This window comes from Macaca nemestrina, chromosome 1, assembly GCF_043159975.1.
Source record: "Macaca nemestrina isolate mMacNem1 chromosome 1, mMacNem.hap1, whole genome shotgun sequence".
Lineage (NCBI taxonomy): Eukaryota > Metazoa > Chordata > Mammalia > Primates > Cercopithecidae > Macaca > Macaca nemestrina.
This window is the reverse complement of record NC_092125.1, coordinates 131880415-131901818: the sequence shown is the minus strand read 5'-3', so window position 1 is coordinate 131901818 and position 21404 is coordinate 131880415. Positions and strand designations below refer to the sequence as shown.

Sequence of the window (21404 nt, the reverse complement as noted above, 5' to 3'; positions counted from 1 at the left end):
AGATAATTCAGTCTCTCAGAAGTTTGAGAATACAATGCATTGCTACTTGGAGCTTAACTATGACCAACAAAGAAGAAAGCATATGAGTAAAGTAATGGTGATCTGAATTTTAAAAGAAAGTGATCCTATCCTCTTGGTGTTTATGATGGTCAAGGATGCTGATTATTATCAGACTTACAAACTGGACTTCGGGAAATCAGACTAAAAACAGTGAAGAGGAAAGATAGGTATTAATTCCACTATTAAAAATAGTAACTGGCAAAAAAAAAAAAAAAAGTGTAAAAAGCATTTCTCTGACATTGCAATTACAACTGACTTCAATGAGGATATAAAGAGGAGTTTATATAAAGGACCCACAGGAAGCATATTCACAAAACACAGAAGGAGGGACCCACGGCTAAGAGGGAATACAAAAGAGTGGCAGAAATCAATAATACCAGTGTTAGGAAAACTGCAGGCACAAATGTACCCAGACGCCACCAAATACCAAGGACAGCAACATTTCAATTTTGATTTAACGTGTTGGAGACACAAAAACAAGGCATGTTTCTGACCTGAATGAAACAGATGGTGTAATGCTGACTGTCGACTGCAAATAGAAAGCAAAACTATTTAAGTCCTATTTTGTTTTCATATTCTTTGCCCACAAAAATAATTTCAAATTGGAAAGCCCAGATAAATAACATTAAAAGGGAATGGCAATCCTCACTAGGTCAGAATAGTAAGAGAATTAGTTGTTTTTAATAAGATCGAATCTCCACCCCAGATGGATGATATCCCTGGGCTGTGAGAAGACATGCAGGGAAGCCAGACTGTCATCATTTATCTTGAAGGAATAATGGTCAATAACAAAATGAAGACATTTAGAGATGTCTAATGTTGTATTAATCTTCCAAAAAGGGCAAAAGACAATTTCTAAAAATGATGCAAAATTAGGCTAACCATTGATTTTTATTATTAAACAGATTGTTAAGCAGATGGCTAGAAAACTGTGAAAAAAAAGTGGTGGTCCTTCATTGTCATCTATTGTCACTACCCATTGTTGCATCCATTTTCATGACATCTATGCCACTAAAAGTAATTTATACCAAATCAAGCTCATTTTCTTTTTGGAAAAGACACCAACTGGAGGATGAGTGGAGCATTTGAGATGCACTTGATTTTGAATTTATTAAGGTTATTTGTGTCTAATGATATCCCCTTTTAACTGTCTAATGAATACATCGTCCTCTCAAACACATCATGACCTGAGTTGAATTTAGTCTTCCGTCAGAGAAGAGTTTTCTCTTTTCAAGTTCTGTCCAAACTTTCAGCCTTCTTTACTTAAAATTTAATGTTATAGTAACTTTTTAAATAACTTTTTTATAGTAACTTTTTTCCAACTTTTATTTTAGATTCAGGAGGTACATGTACAGCTTTGTTACCTGGGTATGTCGTGTGATGCTGAAGTTTGAGTATGAATAATCCTGACACCCAGGTACTGAGCATATTACTCAATAGTTAGTTTTTCAACCCTCGCCCCTCTCCCTCCAGCAGTCCCTAGTTTCTATTGTTGCCATATTTATGTCCGTGACTACCCAATGTTTCGCTCCCACTAAGTGAGAACATGTGGTATGTAGTTTTCTTTTCCTGCATTAATTCACTTAAGATAAACAACTAATTCTCTTACTTATGCTGACCTAGTAAAGTGGTTTGATTTGCATTTCTCTGATTAGTGATGTTAAACATTTTTTCATATGTTTGTTAGTAGCTTGTATGTCTTCTTTAGAGAAGCCAAAAGCACATGAAAGAAAACCATAATGAGATACCATCACATGCCAGTCAAAATGGCTATTACTTAAAAAATTACTAAAAAAATAAAAAAACAAACAAACAAACAGATGTTGGTAAGATTGCAGAAAAAATGGAATGGGAAATATGGCCATTTTAATGATATTGATTCTTCCCATCTATGAGCATGGAATATTTTTCCAGTTTGTGTCATTTGTTTCTTTCAACAGTGTTTTATAGTTCTCCTTGTTGAGATCTTTCACCTCCTTGATTAGATATATTCCTAAGCATTTTTTTGTTTGTGTGTGTGGCTATTGTAAATAAGATTGTGTTCCTGATTTGGCTGTCAGCTTGAGTGTTAGTGGTGTATAGAAATACAGCTGATTTTCATATACTGATTTTGTGTCCTGAAATTTTACCAAAGTGTTTATCATTTCCAGGAGCCTTTTGGTGGAGTCCTTAGAGTTTTCTAGGTATCTCTCTCTATCACAAAGAGAGATAGTTTCACTTTTGCTTTTCCTATTTGGTTGCCTTTTATTATTATTATTGTTGTTATTATTACTATTATTATTATTTTTGCCCAATTACTGTGGCTAACACTTCCACTACTATGTGGACTAGGAGTGGTAGGAATGGGCATCTTTGTCTTGTTTTAGTTCTCAGGGGAATGCTTCTAGTTTTTGCCCATTTGGTACAATGTTGGCTGTGGGTTTGTCATAGATGACTTACTATTTTATGGTATGCCCCTTTGATTCAAGATTCTTGAGGATTTTTATCATGAAGGGATGTTGGATTTCATCAAAATCTTTTTCCTCATCTATTGAGATTATAATATGGTTTTGTTTTTAATCCTGTTTATGTTGTAAATCACATTTATTAATTTGTATATGTTGAACCAACCTTATATCACAAGAATGAAGCCTACTTGATCATGCTGAATTAACATTTTGACTTGCCGCTGGATTTGGCTTGCTCATATTTGTTGAGGATTTTTGCATCTGTTTTCATTAGAGATATTGGTCTGTAGTTTCCTTTTTTTGTTTTGTATTTGCCAGTTTAGTATCAGAGTGATGCTGGCTTCACAGAATGAGTTAGGTAGGAGTCCCCCCTTCTTGATTTTTGGGAATGGTTTCAGTAGAATTGGTACCAGTTCTTCTTTGTACACCCAGTAGAATTTGGCTGTGAATCCATCTGGTCCAGAGCATTTTTTGGTTGGTAGGTTTTTTCTTACTTATTCAATTTTGGAACTCATTATTGGGCTGTTCAGGGTTTCAATTTCTTCCTGATTCAATCCTGGGAGATTGTGTGTTTCCTGGAATTTACACATTTCCTCTAGATTTTCTAGTTTGTATGAGTAGAGGTGTTTATAATAGTCTCAGGATCCTTTGTATTTCTGTGGGATCAGTTGTAATGTCACCTTTGTAATTTATGATTGTGCTTTGTTGGATTTTCTCTTTTTTGTTAATCTAGCTAGTGTTCTATCAATCTCGTTTATCCTTTAAAGGAACTAATTTTTAGTTTTGTTGTTTTTTTGTATGGATTTTTGTGTGCCAATTTCATTCAGTTTTGCTCCAATTTTAGTTATTTATTTTCTTCTTCTAGCTTTAGGGTTAGTTTGCTCTTGCTTTTCTAGTTCTTGTAGGTGTGATGTTAGATTGTTGATTTGAGATCTTTCTAGCTTTTTGAGGTGGGTGTTTAGCACTATAAACTTTCCTCATAACACTGCTTTTGCTGCATACCATAGATTTTAGCATGTTGTGTCTATGTTTTCATTTATTTCAAAGAATATTTTTTTCTGCCTTGATTTCATTGTTTACCCAAAAGTTATTCAGGGGCAAGCTGTTTAATTCCCATGTAATTGTGTGGTTTTGAGAGATCTGTATTGGTTTTTGTCTTTATTACACTGTGATTTGAGAGGATGACTGGCGTCCTTTCAATTTTTTTGAATTTATTGGGACTTGTTTTATGGCTAAGCGTATGGTCTATCTTAGAGTATGTTCTGTGTGCCAGTGAGAATAATGTGTAATTTGTGATTGATGGGTGGCGTATTCAGCAGATGTGTATTAGGTCCAGTTGGTCAAGTGTTGAGTTTAAGTGAAAATTTTCTTTGTTAGTTTTCTTGCTCAGTGAACTGTCTAACGTTGTCAGTGGGGTGTTGAAGTCTCCCACTATTATTGTGTGACAAAGTCTTTTTGTAGGTCTACAAGCATTTTTTGAAATGAATTTGTGTTCTCCAGTGTTTAGTACGTATATATTTAGGAAAGTTAAATCTTGTTGAATTGAATCTTTATCAGTATGTAATGTTCTTCTTTGTCCTTTTTCTGTTGGTGCTTTAAAGTCTGTTTTATCTGATATGAGAACAGTAACCTCCATGCTAAATGGAAAACAAAAAAGAGCAGAGGTCACTATTCTTATATCAGATAAAACAGACTTTAAACCAACAACAGTGAATCCTTTACTTTCAGCCTGTGGGTATCAGTAAGTGTGAGATGGGTCTCTTGAAGACAGTAGCGATGGGTCTTGTTTTGTTTTGTTTTGTTTTTTCCTCTCCCAATCTGCTAGTGTGTGCCTTTTAAGTCAAACTTCCAGTCTTCTAAGATGCTATCCTCCTAGTTACCCTTGGGTCTTTGCTCCTCACTTCTCCTATACTGTTGTGATAATGTCCCGCCTTTCTCTCAACACCCTGAATCACACTCCATGTTGCTACCAGAGTTATCTAAAAATCGACCTGATTCTACTTAGAACTTTGCTGGCTCTTTGATGTCCATTCACAAGTTTATCCCAGCATCCCAGTTTAACCTGCAAATCTTTCATAGTCTGTTTCTGGCTTTCCTAGCCTAACAATTGCCTTCCGAAGCATTGCATAAACCTATGATTTTGCTTCACTAATCATTTTACTAGTCTTGTTTTGACACACTAAACTTTCAATTATTTGCCCTAATTAACATTCTTCTTTCTGTTTACCATGTCTTGAACTCCTTTTCTACCTAGCAAACTCCTCCTCATACTTCAATGCAAAGCCAATGTCACCGCTGTGTAAAGCTTTTTCTGACTCCTTCAGGCAGAGCTAGGTATTCCCTTCCTTATGTTCATATAACAGCATATATATATATATATATATATATATATATATATATTTATATATATATATATATAATTGCACTTATTAGATGGCATAGAAGTTATTTCTTTACTCTTCACCCCTTTACTAGCCATTGAGATCTTCAGGAGCCAGACTTTGCCAAATGTAATTTTTCTCTTTCCATCTTACTAGCATGTTACATATAAATGCTCAATTAGGCCAGGTGTGGTGGCTCATTTCTGTAGTCCCAGCTCTTTGGGAGACCAAGGCAGGAGACTCACTTGAAGCCAAGAGTTCAAGATCAGCCTGGGCAACATGGTGAGACTCCGTCTCTAGCTGGGTGTGCTGATGTGTGCCTATAGTCCCAGCTTGAAGCCTGTAGTCTTTAGCCTCAGGAGGCTGAATCAGGAGGATCACTTGAGCCCAGGAGCTCAAGACTGCAGTGAACTCTGATCAAGCCACTGTACTCCAGCCTGAGTGACAGAGTAAGACCCTGACTTTAAAACAAAACAAAACAAACAAACCCCATATAAATGCTGAATTAATGTTAATAAAGGACAAATGATTCTTTTTGCTGGCAAGATGGAGAAATTTGGATTCACAGTTTGCTGAACAGTGATATACAGGGTGTCTGGCTTACAGATGATTGAGACCATGCTACCTGATCCTCTTGACTTCTTTTCCACCTTGATATTTCTATTTATCTTCAGCCAATCTTTCCAACGCCATCTCAACTCACCATTAAAAAATATCTCATTTCTTCTCCATTATTAACCCATGTATTTTTACTTTCATCTTGTATCCTTCCATTTTATTTTGGAAGCATATATATACCATTTGCCCTTCCCATTCTTTTTGCCATCTCACTCCCCAACCCCTACGTGAATCATTGAGGAGTTAAACAAGAGAAATGGTTTCTGTCAGTGGAGGTGGTGAAAGAGATCATTACAACATAACTGAAGGTGAAGAAAAGGATAAATACCAGCAAAATCGTGTAAGAATGATGCTATCAGGTTAGCCGTGATCGTGTAAGAAAAACCAATGAAAGTTCATTTTTCCAGGACAGTTAATTTTTGCAGTATGGGATGGGCTATGTGTTATAATAATTATTAAGCTATTTAGGGAGAAACTGTAATCACTACTCTACCTTGGGACACCTTCATCCTACTATGAAGCACTGGAAATGGTGGTAGATGAGATTGTATTTTCATAAGCCATGCCAGAGGCTAAACACCTTTGTAAGAGTGGGCTTAGAAGTTATGTCGAGGAAAAACATAGTAGCTTTGAAATTGAAGGACACTAGAGAATTCTGAGAAGAAACAGAAAGTTTAAAAGGCCCATGGAACCAGATGAAAGGAGAAAGGGTAGTGTTTAGAGAGAAAGAAGTTCTCTGAGCTGGCCTATCCAATGCCAATCAGGGACTTTCTGAAAATCTGGCTATTGATGCATTTGCTCTTTCATGCTGCAGTAAGATAAACTAGTTAGAGGCTCAACATCCAATGTCCAACTTAAAAATATATATATTTATATATAGTTTATATATAAATATAATATATACTAAATTATATATTACATATATAGTTCATATATATTATATTATATATTTTTATATATTATATACATATATATATATTTTTGAGACAGAGTCTTGATCTGTCACCCAGGCTGGAGTGCAATGGCACAATCTCAGCTCACTGCAACCTCCGCCTCCTGGGTTCAAGTGATTCTCTTGCTTCAGCCTCCTGAGTAGCTGGAATTACAGGTGCCTGCCACCACACCTGGCTAATTTTTGTATTTTTAGTAGAGATGAGGTTTCACCATGTTGCCAGGTTGGCCTTGGACTCCTGACCCACCTAGGCCTCCCAAAGTGCTGGGATTACAGGCGTGAGCCACTGTGCCTGGCCTAAAATAATTTTTATCGTGTTAAACATATATAAAATAATATTTTTCATTCTAATCATTTTTAAGTGTACATTTCGGTGGAACTAATTACCTTTACAATGTTCTGCAATCATCACCACTATGTCCAAAACTTTTTCATCAACTGAAACAGAAACTCTATAACCATTAAGGAGTAATTCCCCTATTTTCCATGTAGCCCCTGGTAATGTCCAATTTTATTTCTGTCTCTATTAAGTTGCCTATTCTAGCTACCTCATGTAAGTGGAACCATACAATATTTGTCCTTTTGTGTTTGGCATATTTCACTTAGCGTGTCTTCAAAGTTCCTCCATGTTGTAACATGTATCAAAAAACTTAGTTCCTTTTTAAGGCAGAATAATATTTCATTGTATGCATATAATACATTTTGTTTATCCATTTATCTAGTGACCATTGCCCAACTTTATTATTCCCCCACATGTAGTATTTTATTACTGGTATCTCTGAGGACAAAGCTATCTGAGCCTTCAGGGGAATTCTGTATGTGTGTGTTCTTTCTAGGGGGAAGGTGGGAACACAAGATGCCCGATGCCCTCTCTCTGCCTCACACTTTGTTTCAATGTGGGTGTTGTATGGCAGTGTGAGCATACACTCATGAAGATCACTTGACCAGAGACACAGACGGATTTCTTCTTTCCCTACTTCTTTCCTAACACGCTCCTCCTGTGGAACCAAGTGGAGGAGCCTATTGCCTGGTTTGCCTCTGTCAACTCTCCCTCTGTCCCCACTTGTCCCTTGCTCCTGCCATCCTGTCTCTGCTCTGTGCTAGGTGATCTACCAGAATTCACCTCATTTGCTTCTTTTCTTTTCTTTTCTTTTCTTTTCTTTTCTTTTCTTTTCTTTTCTTTCTCTCTCCCCTCCCCTCCCCTCCCCTCCCCTCCCCTCCCCTTCCCTTTCCTTTCCTTCCCTTCCCTTCCTTCCTCTCTTTCTTTCTTTCTCTCTTTCTTTCTTTTTTCTTTTCCCCTTTTTTCTGAGATGGAGTTTCACTCTTGTTGCCCAGGCTGGAGGACAATGGCACAATCTGAGCTCACTGCAACCTCTGCCTCCTGAGTTCAAGCAATTTTCCTGCCTCAGCCTCCCAAGTAGCTGGGATTACAGGGATGTGCCAATATGGCTGGCTAATTTTGTATTTTTAGTAGAGACAGGGTTTTACCGTGTTGGTCAGGCTGGTCTCGAACTCCTAACTCCAGATGATCCACCCGCCTCAGCCTTCCAAAGTGTTGGGATTACAGGCATGAGCCACTGAGTCAGGCCTCATTAGCTTCTTAAAGCACCCTCTCTGATGTGTAAGTCTCAAGGCCAGGTCAAGACATTTGTTTTCTGCCCCAACATTTTACTTCAACAACTCTTTTGAAGGTCACTAATAAAAGAGGTCATTCCGTCCAATGACATTTTCTGATCTTCATCATTGTCTTTCTGTCTAGAGTATGAGACCTCACTTACACCAACCCTTGGAGGCATTTTCCTTGTTATCTGTGTATCCTAACCCTTGCCAAGCTATAATCGCAACAATAACCTTTTATATTTGAATTATTATGCTTGCCTGTAGGAATTCTAGTGTTTCACTGAATTTTCTTTCCCAACATCTTTGGAAATTTCCAGGGGGTTATTTTATGTTTCATAGATTTTTATTCTGTCATATAAATTCTGTTTTATTCTGTCATATAATATGACATTTATATGACTAAATAAAATCATTTATATGTTTTTATAAGCATTTTATGCTTATGTTTTAAACATTTTTAATGTTTTTAATGTTTTAAAAACATATAAATGTTTAAAATCACTTATATGTTTTTATAAGCCTGCCACCTCAAATAACACAGTTGTGTCATTTTTCTGTACGTCCCCTCTTGCCATCTTAAGTTGGGTCACCCCAGGCTACTGCCTTTCTCCATATCCTGTTTTCTTGCTTCATTACCAGACTGCTGCCTCCACTGCCAGTGACCTTAGTGACATTCCATTTTCCTGAGCACTTATGTATCCTGCTGGTAACTCCTATTCACTCATTTAATCAGCTTCAGGGAGGGGATCCTTCTTCTCTTAACTGTATCCCCTCTAAAACATGGGGCAGATCCTTCAGCTACTACTAAAAATGACTTCTTGTGTGGACCAAATGTAGGTTGAAGCTTGACCTCAGGAAACCTTACTGGGCTGGCACCTGGGGAATACCTGGCCCCATAAGGAGGGCTCCTGTGGGAATGTACACCCTTCACCGATATCAAACAGCGCCTTCACTCAGGACTCTTTACTCCACTTTTGTCTGTACCTCTCTGCTTTGCTATTTGCTATTTGGTTTTATTGGCTCAGGCTTATACATGGGCAGGGGATGTGCCCATGTGTCCACTGGCTGTTTCAGGGCCACATTCTTAGAACATAGAGTATGAGGAGAAAAGCTTCTCTATTCTAGTTCCAGTTTTATAAAAGACCTCAGGGAGAGACTGATACTGGCCTGGCTTGGGTCATGAGCCCACCTGAGCTTCAATCATTGTGGTAAAACCTCAAGGCACTGTAATTAATTTAATTGTGTAGGAACCAGCCTGTGATTTGGAGGATGGGGAATTTCATCAAAGCAAAGGGATGTGGAATCCTTCTGAGCTAGGTGCTCCTTCCGGTTTTTATCCACAGCGTCATGCAGAACAAATGCCACCTCATAATGATGCCCTAGAAAGCAGAGCCAGCTGCTAAGTTTTAGAATGACTATTAAAGTTTAGTTTCCATGGACTTCATACGAGAGCCACCTGTTTTTCTTCCTTCTCTCTCTGTCTCTCCTTCCTTTCTTCTGTTTATTTGTTTTAAAAACTGTTCTTCCTTTTTCTTCTTTTGTTTACTTTCCATTCTCTAAAAGCAAGATTATTTCCCGGTTTCTCCTACTTCTATATCTTTTTGCTCTTTGAACTCTATTTCAAGCCTAACCCTGGCGCAGCTGATTAAATAGATCCAGTTTTGACACCTGTGGTAAAATTGTATATTTTGGGACTTCCAAAACATAGGAAAGATATAGCTTTCTTGCAGGAAAGATACATCCTTTTTGCAAACTTACCTCTAGGCCTGAGTCCCAGATAGACGTTTCTAGGTGTTTACTTGAAATCTCCACCCAAATGCCTTATAGGCCCTTTGAATTCAATATTATCAGAGCAACTTTTTCTTTCTTTCTTTCTTTTTTTTTTTTTGAGACGGAGTCTTGCTCTGCAGCCCAAGCTGGAGTGCAGTGGCGAGATCGCGACTCACTGCAAGCTCCGCCTCCCGGATTCACGCCATTCTCCTGCCTCAGCCTCCCCAGTAGCTGGGACTACAGGCGCCCACCACCTCGCCCGGCTAATTTTTTGTATTTTTAGTAGAGACGGAGTTTCTTCACCATGTTAGCCAGGATGGTCTTGATCTTCTGACCTCGTGATCCGCCAGCCTCGGCCTCTCAAAGTGCTGGGATTACAGGCATGAGTCGCCGCGCCCAGCCTATCAGAGCTACTTTTTTTAGTCATAAACACCTGTGGCAAAATTGTATATTTTGGGGCTTCCAAAACATAGGAAAGATATATCCTTCTTGCAGGAAAGATATATCCTTTTTGCACACTTACTTCTGGACCTGAACCAATGAAAATCCCTTGCCCCCCTCTGTGTTTTGTACTTTTGGCTGATCCTGGAATTGAGGCTTTTACACCTTGCCTTGCCCATGGCTTTGCATCCCAAGTGCAGGCTGTGAACCTTGTCTCCTGTTGGTTCCCTCTGTCTGCCTTTGCCCACAACTCCCAGCAACGAAGGACCTTCAAGTCATCACCCGAAAATGTTTGGTGATAGCTTTAGTCAAGATTACTGGAGAGGGAATTCTTGCATAGAGTAGAAGTTTGTACTAAATCTCTTTTAAGATTCCCACCAGTTCTAAGGATTGGTGATTTTATAGGATAAAATGTTTAATGTTTTCTTATATGGCCACATTCCCTTGATTTAGCTGAAAGTCTTTGTCATATATATATGTGTTTGGGGCTGATGTTAAATTTTCTTTATGGATTTGTTTGAAACAAATGGGTCATTACTTGCAGCCTGGATAGTTTTTGGCTTCCATGGATTATCCTGGCTTTGCTATTTGTTTTGGTGGAGAAAAACTCCTAATTAGCTCTGTGGCAGAAACTGCCAGTTTTCTCCCATTCCTCCATAGTAATAGGCTCTTCAGCTGACACACAGCAGCCTCCTTGACCTCTTAGCCACCTTGGAGCTGAGTGTGACTGAGTTCTAAATATGAAGGAAGTGAGACCTGTGCAACTCTCGTGTGTCTTAAGACGGGGAGGTGGCTTGCACTTCTTCTGTGCTTTTCCCTTTCTCTGATGGCTGCAATGCAGATATGGGAGCAGGCATCTTGGACTATAGAGACAAGTGCAATACTCTAGGATAGACAAGTGACAACATAAAAGGGGCCTGGGTTCCCGCATGCAGAGCTACTACCACCTGAGTCCAGCTTGTGAGAGAAAAAACTGTAATCTGGTTGAAGCCACTATTATTTTGGATAATAACAAGTCTTATCATTTAAAACTGTATCCTAAAAAATACTAGTTTGCATTTTCTCATAATCCTGTAGTCAAACCTTTATCTTCTGTGTATGATATGGGTAATTGCTATTTAGATAAGTAAACAAATAAAGCTATATATGGAAAGTGGATTAGATTGAGGGGTCCTGGAGCCTGGACAAACAGAGATTTTAGAATATAGGAGCCAGGCTTGAATAAAGGAGACAAGAAAAGGGAGCTAGCATTTTTTTGAGCATCTACTATGTACCAAGTACTACGTCAGGCGCTTTACATATGACACCTCATTTAATTCTAGAGTTTACTAATGTTATCCTCATTTTGTAGCTAAGGAAACTGAGTTAGCAGGGAGAATTTGGCCAGTGGCCAGTAAGGGTGGAACCAGAATTTAGCTTCAGGTCTGAAGCCAAACCTAGCTCTCTCCCTATACACTGGAAGAGAGGGTGGAGGGAGATCTTGAGCGTGGAGAAGAGCTGGAGGGAGGACATCCCAGCGGTCACCAGCGGGGAGCCTCCTGGGGAAAATGGCACAAATGACTTTGTTAAAAATTGTAAATGGACAATTTGTAATTGTATACATTTATGGGGTACAACGTGATATTATGAGTTTTGAATTCAATGTGAAATAATTAAATCGCATCAATTAATGTATCTATTGCTGCAATTGTTATTTTTTGTGTGTGCGGTAAAAGCCTTTGGAATTTACTCTCTCAGCAATTTTGAAATGTGTAATACACTCTTATTAACTATATCCACCACATTATGCATCAGATTAAAATAAAAACCAAACCAAACTTATTACTCCTGTCTGAGATTTTGCACCCTTTGGCTATCATCTCCCCATTCCCACTCGCGCTTCAGCCCCCACACCCCGCGCCTTTGTAATCACCATTCTACTCTCGGCTTCTTTGAGTTTGAGTGTTTTAGATTCCCCATATGAATGAGAAATGCAATATTTGTTTTGTTTTTCTCTGCCTGACTTATTTCACTAATTACGTCCATATTTTGAAAATGACAGAATTTACTTCTTTTACAAGGCTAAATAGTATTCCATTGTGTATTTACCACATCTGCTTTATCTATTCACCTGTTGTTGGACATGTAGGTTAATTCTATAACTTGGCTATTGTGAATAGTGTTGCAATGAACTTGAGCGTGCAGAGACCTCTTCAAAAAACTGACTTTAATTTTGGGTAAATACTCAGAAGTGGGATTGTTGGATCACCTGGTAATTCTAATTTTAGTTTTTTGAGGAACTTCCATACATTTTGCCATAAGGGCTGTTTATATTCCCACTAACAGTATATACAATGGTTCCTTTTCCACATTCTCAGCAGCACTTGTTACCTTTTGCCTGTTTTGATAATAGCAATTCTGACAGGTATGAGGTGATTTCTCATTGTGGTTTTAGTTTGCATTTTCCTAATGATTAGTGATGTTGGGCATTTTAAAACATGTTTGTTGGCCATTTGTATGTCTTCTTTTGAGAAATGTCTATTACAGTCCCTTGCCCATTTTTTTTGTTGTTGTTTTTTGCTATTGAGTTGTTCGAGTTTCTGATATATTTTGAATACTAACCCCTTATCAGATGTATGGCTTGCAAATATTTTCCCCCAACCAGTAGATTGTATCTTCACACTGTTGTTTCTTTGCTGTGCAGAAGCCTTTTAGTTGGATGTAGTTTTTAGTTTGAACTGTGACTAAAGGATGCACCTAAAGATATTGGCTTGTACATCTTCCGCAGGAGTCAGGGAACTGAATTTAAGTTAGGAGAGACAAGGAGCCTGGATCCTGTCTTTAGGTCCTGGTTCACGTTCAGTGGGAGAGGGGGCTCTTTTAAGTTCAGTGAAGGCAGGTGAGGCTCAAACATTCCTTTATCCAGATCCTTAAAAGAAGGGCCATAAAAACAGAGAGAAAAACCTGCATTTGGAAGTCTGATACAGAGCAATATTCATTCCAACACCAGACTGAGGGAGAAACTCTCACAACCCTGACATCATCATCTTTTAAACCAGGTGTAGGGGAGAAGCTGTCGGAGAACAGTGCCACCATGTGGCAGAGTAAAGAATAGCAATAGTTGGGACAATAGACCAGCAAACAGGAGTCAACAGTAGCTTGCAGGAGACTGGGGTTTTGGGGACAGGAGGCAAGTTGGAGGTGAAAGTATGATGGATAAAAGCTTTTTCTTTTTTTGCAGTATAATACTGATGAGGGTTCACTGTGGCCTGGGAAAAATAGCATTATATTGGGATTGTTACCTGAGCCTTTAATTATTTCCAAGCCTGGGGAAGGGAAGTTTACTTGCAGAAACTGGAGATTGTGGAAGCACTTTTTTTTTTTTGAGACTGAATCTCACTCTGTCCCACAGGCTGGAGGACAGTGGCATGATCTTGGCTCACTGCAACCTCTGCCTCCTGGGTTCAAGCAATTCTCCTGTCTCAGCCTCCCAAGTAGCTGGGATTACAGGTGTCCGCCACCATGCCTGGCTAATTTTTTTGTATTTTTACTAGTGGCAGGGTTTCATCATGTTGGTCAGGCTGGTTTAGAACTCCTGACCTCAAGTGGTCCTCCCGCCTTGGCCTCCCAAAGAGCTAGGATTACAGGCATGAGCCACCACGAGAAGCACATTCTTTAGACAACCAGGAAAACTTGAATTCAGTGTTTATCTTTGAGTGAGCTTTGTGGATCATGACTAACAATCCCCAACAGCTTGAGAAGTTTAGGAAGGATTTTCCTTGCATTTAGGAAGTACAGAGGGCAGGGGTAAACAAAGGAACCAGCAACAGAGCACTGGGTTCCAGGAGGCACAAGAGGCAGCAGAAGCGACTGAACATTGATATCTCAAGCTCAAGAGCTCTAAATAAGCCGAGGCAGTTCAAAGCTGGGCTCTAACTGTGGCTGAAATTGCTGACCTGGGTATAGTTTATAATCTTTTATAACCTCACACTCTAGGAAAGTAATCTTATTATTTTATTACAGACAAAAGCATTTTGTCTCATTGCTTTGTATCTGAGGACAAAAGAACTAAGGCATTACATTAGAGATGTCAATCATGGAAGCTGCCGGCCCTCTGTCCTTCCTCAGTGAAACAGATCTGTGCGTAGCCACTGCTGAGCAGACTTTCCTGTGCCGCCAGGGCCATTCTGTTCTCCTCCCATCCCTGCCTACTTTGTAACTATTATTTGGACAGAGGTGAGCACTTGATCCACGACTGGCTAGTGACTTATTAGATTATTGACTTGACATTAGATAGAGGTTGCCATGCCAGTTGTATTTCTTCTTTCAGTGTTTGAAATGGAAAATATTGAGAATATTAGATAGTCGGTGACTGTAGCTGAAGCTGAAAGTATGCATAGAGGCTCTTAGAGGTAGAGTTAGCTCCATGAGGTTGATGAGGGTTCATGTGGGGTTATGAAGAGAGGACAAGCAGGAGCTGGCAAAGACTTCCTGCCAGAGACTATATCGCCAAGAGGAAAGTACTAGAGACAATTGATGATCACTAGAATTGCCTTAGTTTCTGATGGCTTCCTGGTTCCAGGTCCAGTTCTAGTTCTGCTCTGCTCCACATCTGTACTTACAAACAAACTCATCTTTTGAGGTCAATTGAATGTCTTTTCCTTGCAAAGGATGTATTAGTCAGGGTTTTCTAGAGGGACAGAACTAATAGGAGATCACACACACACACACACACACACACACACACACACACACACACACAGAGGGGAGTTTATTAGGTATTAACTCACAGGATCACAAGGTCCCACAATAGGCTATCTGCGAGCTGAGGAGCAAGGAGGGCCGGTCCAAGTCCCAAAACTGAAGAACTTGGAGTCTGATGTTTGAGGGCAGGAAGGATCTAGCACAAGAGAAGATGTAGGCTGGGAGGCTAGGTCTGTCTCTCCTTTTCATGTTTTTCTGCCTGCTTTATATTTGCTGGCAGCTGATTAGATTGTACTCACCAGATTAAGGGTGGATCTACCTTTCCCAGCTCACTGACTCAAATGTTAATCTCCTTTGGCAACACCCTCACGGACACACCCAGGATCAATACTTTGTATCCTTCAATCCAATCAAGTTGACCATCACAAGTCCACCCCTTGTCGACTTGAACCTATACCCATCTCCTGAGATCATACGTAAACTTCAAATAAAGACAATAATAAGGTCATAATTATGCCTAATATAATATAGCTACCCTTTGTACAACTGGAAACACACAAATCCCCAACCCAAATACTATTACATAAAGTTAACAATACTTACGTGCTGATTGAAATTAATAAATCTTATGTCACATGATAAAAGAATAGGAAATAAAATAAAGATTTTTTTCTTAGTACAAGTGTATATATACATGCACAAACATGTTTTTAGCAAAAGAAGGGGGAAATAGTCATGACAATTACAGTCCTCATTTCTGCAGCTGGTCACATGGTCATAGCTGGTATTGATAGCTACCTTCTTCTACTACCCATTCTGTATTCCCTTTGCCTTCAGTAAGCACCTCAGCAGGTTGTGGTTTTTGTCCTGGTGGAGTGACCCAAACCTTCATTCCTGAGGGATCTGGGCCATTTATAGTCCTGCCTGGATAGGGTTGTTGTAGTTTCCCATTGACCTTAATCTCAGGGCATGGTAATACTAAGGGACTCCCTATTGGATCCCCTGTACTCCATGCATGCTTTTCCTTACCTCTGTTGTGGAGTAGACTGATTTCATCTTGACAGTCTGGGTCAATCACCCCAGCCAACACTGTAACTCCCTTCTTAGCCTGTTGACTTAAAAGTAGGAGGGGCCCAAAGTGTCCAGGTGGCAATCTTAACTTCCAATTTAATGGAATCGTTGCTGTGTCTCCTGGTGGCAACGTTCCTCCCTCTGGAACTAACACCTCTCGGCCAGCAGAATGTAAGATCATGGGATCAGGAAGCAAAAATTTTGCTAGTTGATCACTAGGTGTGATGGTGAGTGGTGCTGCTTCCACTTCCACCCCTTGATTTCTGGACCTGTGAATCTTGGCAATGGGAGAAACAGTACCATATACTGGATGCTGATTCAGAGCATGCATGACCTTCTGGAGAACTTTGCCCCAGCCCTGCAAAGTATTGTCACCTAGTAGGCATTGTAATTGTGACTTCAAAAGGCCATTCCACCGTTCTATGAATCCAGCTGCTTCAGAATGATGGGGAACATGGTAAGAGCAGTGAATTCCATGAGCATGAGTCCATGCCACACTTCTTTAGCCACAAAGTGAGTGTCTTGGTCAGAGGCACTGCTGTGTGGAATACCATGACAGTGAATAAGGCATTCTATGAGTCCACAGATGGTAGTTTTGGCAGAAGCATTGCATGCAGGATAGGCAAACCCATATCCAGAGTAAGTGTCTACTCCAGTGAGGACAAACCTCTGCCCTTTCCATGATGGAAGGGGTCTAACATAATCAACCTGCCACCAAGTAGCTGGCTGATCACCCCAAGGAATGGTGCCATGTTGAGGGCTCAGTGTTTGTCTCTGCTGCTGGCAAATTAGGCACTCAGCAGTGACTGTAGCCAGGTCAGCATTTGTGAGTGGAAGTCCACGTTGCTGAGTCCATCCCTGCCACCATGGCCACTTTGTTCATGGGCCCATTGGGTGATGACTAGGGAAAGAGGCTGAGTGGTGTCCACAGAGCAGGTCATCCTATGCACTTGATTATTAAACTCCACCTCTGCTGAGGCCACTCGTTGGTGCATGTGGCATGCACTCACATGGCATACAAGTATCTTCAGAGATTCTGGCCACTCAGAGAGGTCCAGTCATATACCTCTTCCCTAAATTTCTTTGTCACCAACTATCCAATCATGCTTCTTCCAAGTCCCTGACCATCCAGTCAAACCATTGGGTCATAGCCCATGAATCAGTATATAATCACACATCTGGCCATTTACCCTTCCATGAAAATTGCACAACCAAGTTCTGCCCACTGGGAAGATTTCCCTTCACCGTTGTCCTTTAGGTATGTCCTAGAAAGGGGCTGTAGTGCTGCAGCTGTCCACTTTCAGGCGGTGCCTGCATATTGTGCAGAACCATCTGTGAACCAGACCCTAGTCTTCTCTTCCTCTGTCAACTGATCATAGGGAACTTCCCATGATTCCATCTGTGCAGGCTGGGGGAGAGAAGGCAGGGTGGCAGGAGAGGAGACAATGAGCATATGACCCACTTCCTTATGTAACTTACTTGTGCCTTCAGGACCTGCCCGAAACTGATCACATATATACCACTTCCATTTGATGATGGAATGCTGCCGTGCATGACCCACTTTATGGTTAGATGGATCAAAAAGCTCCCAGTTCATGATAGGCAGTTCAGGTCACATGGTGACTTGATGACCCATAGTCAAACGTTCTGTTTCCACCAAAGCCCAGTAACAACCCAAGAGCTGTCTCTCAAAAGGAGAGTAGTTATCTGCAGAAGATGGCAGGGCCTTGCTCCAAAATCCTAGAGGCCTCTGCTGTGATTCACCTATGGGAGCCTGCCAAAGGCTCCAAACAGCAACCCTATCTGCCACTAACACCTCAAGCACCATTGGATTTGCTGGGTCTTACGGCCCAAGTGGCACAGCAGTTGGCACAGCAGCCTGGACCTGTTGCAGAGCCTTCTTCTGTTCTGGACCCCACTCAAAACTGGCAGTCTTTCAGGTCACTTGACAAATAGGCCTGAGTAACACACCCAAATGAGGAATGTGTTGCCTCCAAACTCCAAATAGGCCCACTCAGCCTTGTGCCTCTTTCTTGGTTGTAGGAGGAGTCAAATGCACAACTTATCCTTCACCTTAGAAGGAGTATCTCGACAGGCCCCACACCACTGGGCCCCTAGAACTTTTACTGAGGTAGAAGGTCCCTGGATTTTAGTCAGATTTATTTCCCATCCTCTGGCACGCAAATGTCTCACCAATAAGTCTAGTGTGTTTGCCACTGCTTGCTCACTGGATCCAATCAGCATGTCATCAATGTAATGGACCAGTGTGATATCTGGTGGAAGTGAAAAGCAATCGAGGCCTCTCCGAATAAGGTTACGACACAAAGCCAGAGCTTCCACGTGGTGTTGAGCCTGCAGGTGCACAGAAGTCAAGAACTGAGGTTTGAGAACCTCTGCCTAGACTTCAGAAGATGTATGGAAATGCCTGGATACCCAGGCAAAAGTTTGCTGCGGGGGCAGCAGGGCCCTCATGGAGAACGTCCACTAGGGCACTGCAGAAGGGAAATGTGGCATGGGTGCCGCCGCACAGAGTCCCCACTGGGGCACTGCCTAGTGGAGCTGTGAGAAGAGGGCTACTGTCCTCTGAGCCCAGAATGGTAGATCCACCAACAGCTTTCACTGTGTTCCCAGAAAAGTCACAGACACTCAATGCCAGACCGTGAAAGCAGCCGGGAAGGAGGCTGTACCCTGCAAAGTCACAAAGGCGGAGATGCCCAAGACCAGAGGAAACTTTTAACATCACCGTGACCTGGATATGAGACCTGAAGTCAAAGGAGATCATTTTGGAGCGTTAAATTTTGCTCCACTGAATTTCGGACTTGCATGGGCCCTCTAACCCCTTTGTTTTGGCTAATTTCTCCCTTTCGGAACCGCTGTATTTACCCAATACCAGTACCCTCGTTGTATCCAGGAAGTAACTAGCTTGCTTTTGATTTTACAGGCTCATAGGTGGAAGGGACTTGCCTTGTCTCAGATAAGACTTGGAACTGTGGACTTTTGGGTTAATGCTGAAATGAGTTAAGACTTTGGGGGACTGTTGGGAAGGCATGATTGGTTTTGAAACATGAGATTTGGAGGGGCCAGGGGCAAAGCGATATAGTTTGGCTATGTCCCCACCCAAATCTCAACATGAGTTGTATCTCCCAGGATTCTCACATGTTGTGGGAGGGACCTTGGGGTAGGTAGTTAGATCATGGGGGGCCAGTCTTTCCCATGCTATTTTTGTGATAGTAAATAAGTCTCACGAGATCTGATGGGTTTATCAGGGATTCTGCTTTTGCTTCTTTCTCATTTTCTTTTGCTGCCACCATGTAAGCAGTGCCTTTCACTTCCCACCATGATTCTGAGGCCTCCCCCACCATGTGGAACTGTAAGTCCAATTAAACCTCTTTTTGTTCCCAGTTTTGGGTATGTCTTTATCAGCAGCATGAAAATGAACTAATACAATGGAAATAGATGAGAGCCAACAGAGAGAAAGGGAAACGCATGCCTTCCTGAGATCATAGGCCAGGAAGGCCTCTAGGTCCTGGGATGGCGAGAGTACAGGTCCCTCAAGTGGTCAACTGGACAGAGCTGCAGAGCTTTAAGGGATACAGACATGTCACAACTGTCATTTCATTTGCTCCTTATAATGGCCTTAGAGGAGAGCAGAGCAGGCACTATTATTGTCTTCATTTTACTCATGAGAAAAGTGCCCGGGGTTTAATGAGTTATTCTGAGCCATGTGAATAATGCTTGGCAGAGATATGGCTTGACCCTAGATAGCCCCACTCGAATTGCCTGATTTTTCTCATTAGGCCAGGCCTCTTGTCCAGGGCTATGCATCAGAAACACCTGGGGTGCTTGTGATACTTGTGCTTGAGCCTCAGCCTTTGAGAGTTTGATTCAGTAAATCTGGGAGCTGGGTCTGAGCCCCCGTGTTTTTTCACTATCTGTGGGTGAATGTGAGGAGTTTCCCTTGCTAAGCATCTGCCTCAGACAATGCGGGCTCAGCAGCACCTCCATGGCGGTGTTACCCCAAGCTGGCTTATGGTCTTCAGCCCTGAGGAAATGCCATAAGATGGGGGGGAATTGAAGCAACTACTTTTCACTCAGTGTATTCAGTGTCTAAGGAAGGACTGGAACCATGGTGGTAGTCAAGGGATGATTTAGGGCTTTTTACCTTCATAATCTTCATGAACCACCCATCCTTTGATAAGGACAATTAAAACAATGTTGTGTTTGGATTATATCCTTACAAAAATGTAGTATCTGAAAAACTCACTTGGAACATATAATCCACTCCTAAACCATGGACCTGCTATGCAAATGTAGTTTCAAACCCAGTCCCATAGCTCCCTTTTCAGGTTGATTGTCACCACTAAACCTTTTCTTTAGATAAATCCTGTAGCTGTCAGGATGACTTATATGTGTTGCTGAAAGGGGAGTTATTTTAGTAGTGAGTGAAAAGACAGCCTTAGAGAACTTCAGGGGTCTTCCAGCTGCAAACCCTTGTTGATATGGCAGTAGGCTGGAGCTCCAGAGGCCAGGGGAACTGCTGGGTCAGGGGCTGTAGAAGGACAGTGTCTCCTAGTTTCTCCTAAGAAGGAAAAGAGCTGAGCTGTCTGATGCTGAAATGCAGTGTAATTGTAATAGGAAACTGCCCAAGCAGTGACAAAAAAAGATCACAGGACATAAGGAGATGGAGGGATTAAGGACGAGATTGTCCATTGGCTCTTTCTCCAAGTGTTCTCCTGATTTCTCCACTCTTTTGTCACTTGACCTCTCCTGTTGAGCAGCTCAGCATCTTAAATTGCAAAGCTGGCTTAGTCCCATGAAGGGTTTCCAACAAGAGAAACTTTTAGGAGGAAAGGTAGACATTAGGTAAGGAGGGAAAGGCTTCTAAGTCCCTCAATGTTTAGGAAGTTGGTTTGCTTGGATCCAGAGGGGGATAATGAAGCTGAAAGGATGTCTACTCCACAGGAGACAGGAGACAGGACAAAAGGTGACCTGCAGACCTCCCTCCTGCAGAGGGAGCTTGGAGGGGATGCCAGGATGGAAGAGCCATAACAAGAATGTTAGTGTCAGAAAATAGGAATTTACTAAGACAAATACAACTCTTAGTTCTGAGTGTGAGCTCACGGAGGACCTAGGAGGAGACGCCAGCATTTCAAAACCACAGTGGAAAAGCTGGATGCCATAAGCCTGGGCTTGGAACCACATAACTTTGGAAAGACATAGCTTCCTGCTGTGTTTCTTCAGTTTGAGGGCTGGCCTCTGGGCTTTGCCCCATTCTCCTTGGAACTACACTTACCTCCTACTGTGCTGGGAATACAAAACAAATAGATAAAGAAAGCAACAATTTAGCTTCCACTACTGATT

At 41.3% G+C, this 21404-nt stretch overlaps 1 long non-coding RNA gene across 1 annotated transcript in view; it reads left to right on the top strand.

The window, feature by feature from the left end:
- The window catches only part of LOC105485482 (uncharacterized), a 40885-nt gene extending 34963 nt beyond the window's left edge, over positions 1-5922 (top strand). Inside the window, exon 4 of the long non-coding RNA XR_989594.2 lies at positions 5782-5922. This is a non-coding gene — a long non-coding RNA (uncharacterized lncRNA). The remainder of the gene's footprint in view (positions 1-5781) is intronic.
- Positions 5923-21404: the final 15482 nt, after the last annotated feature.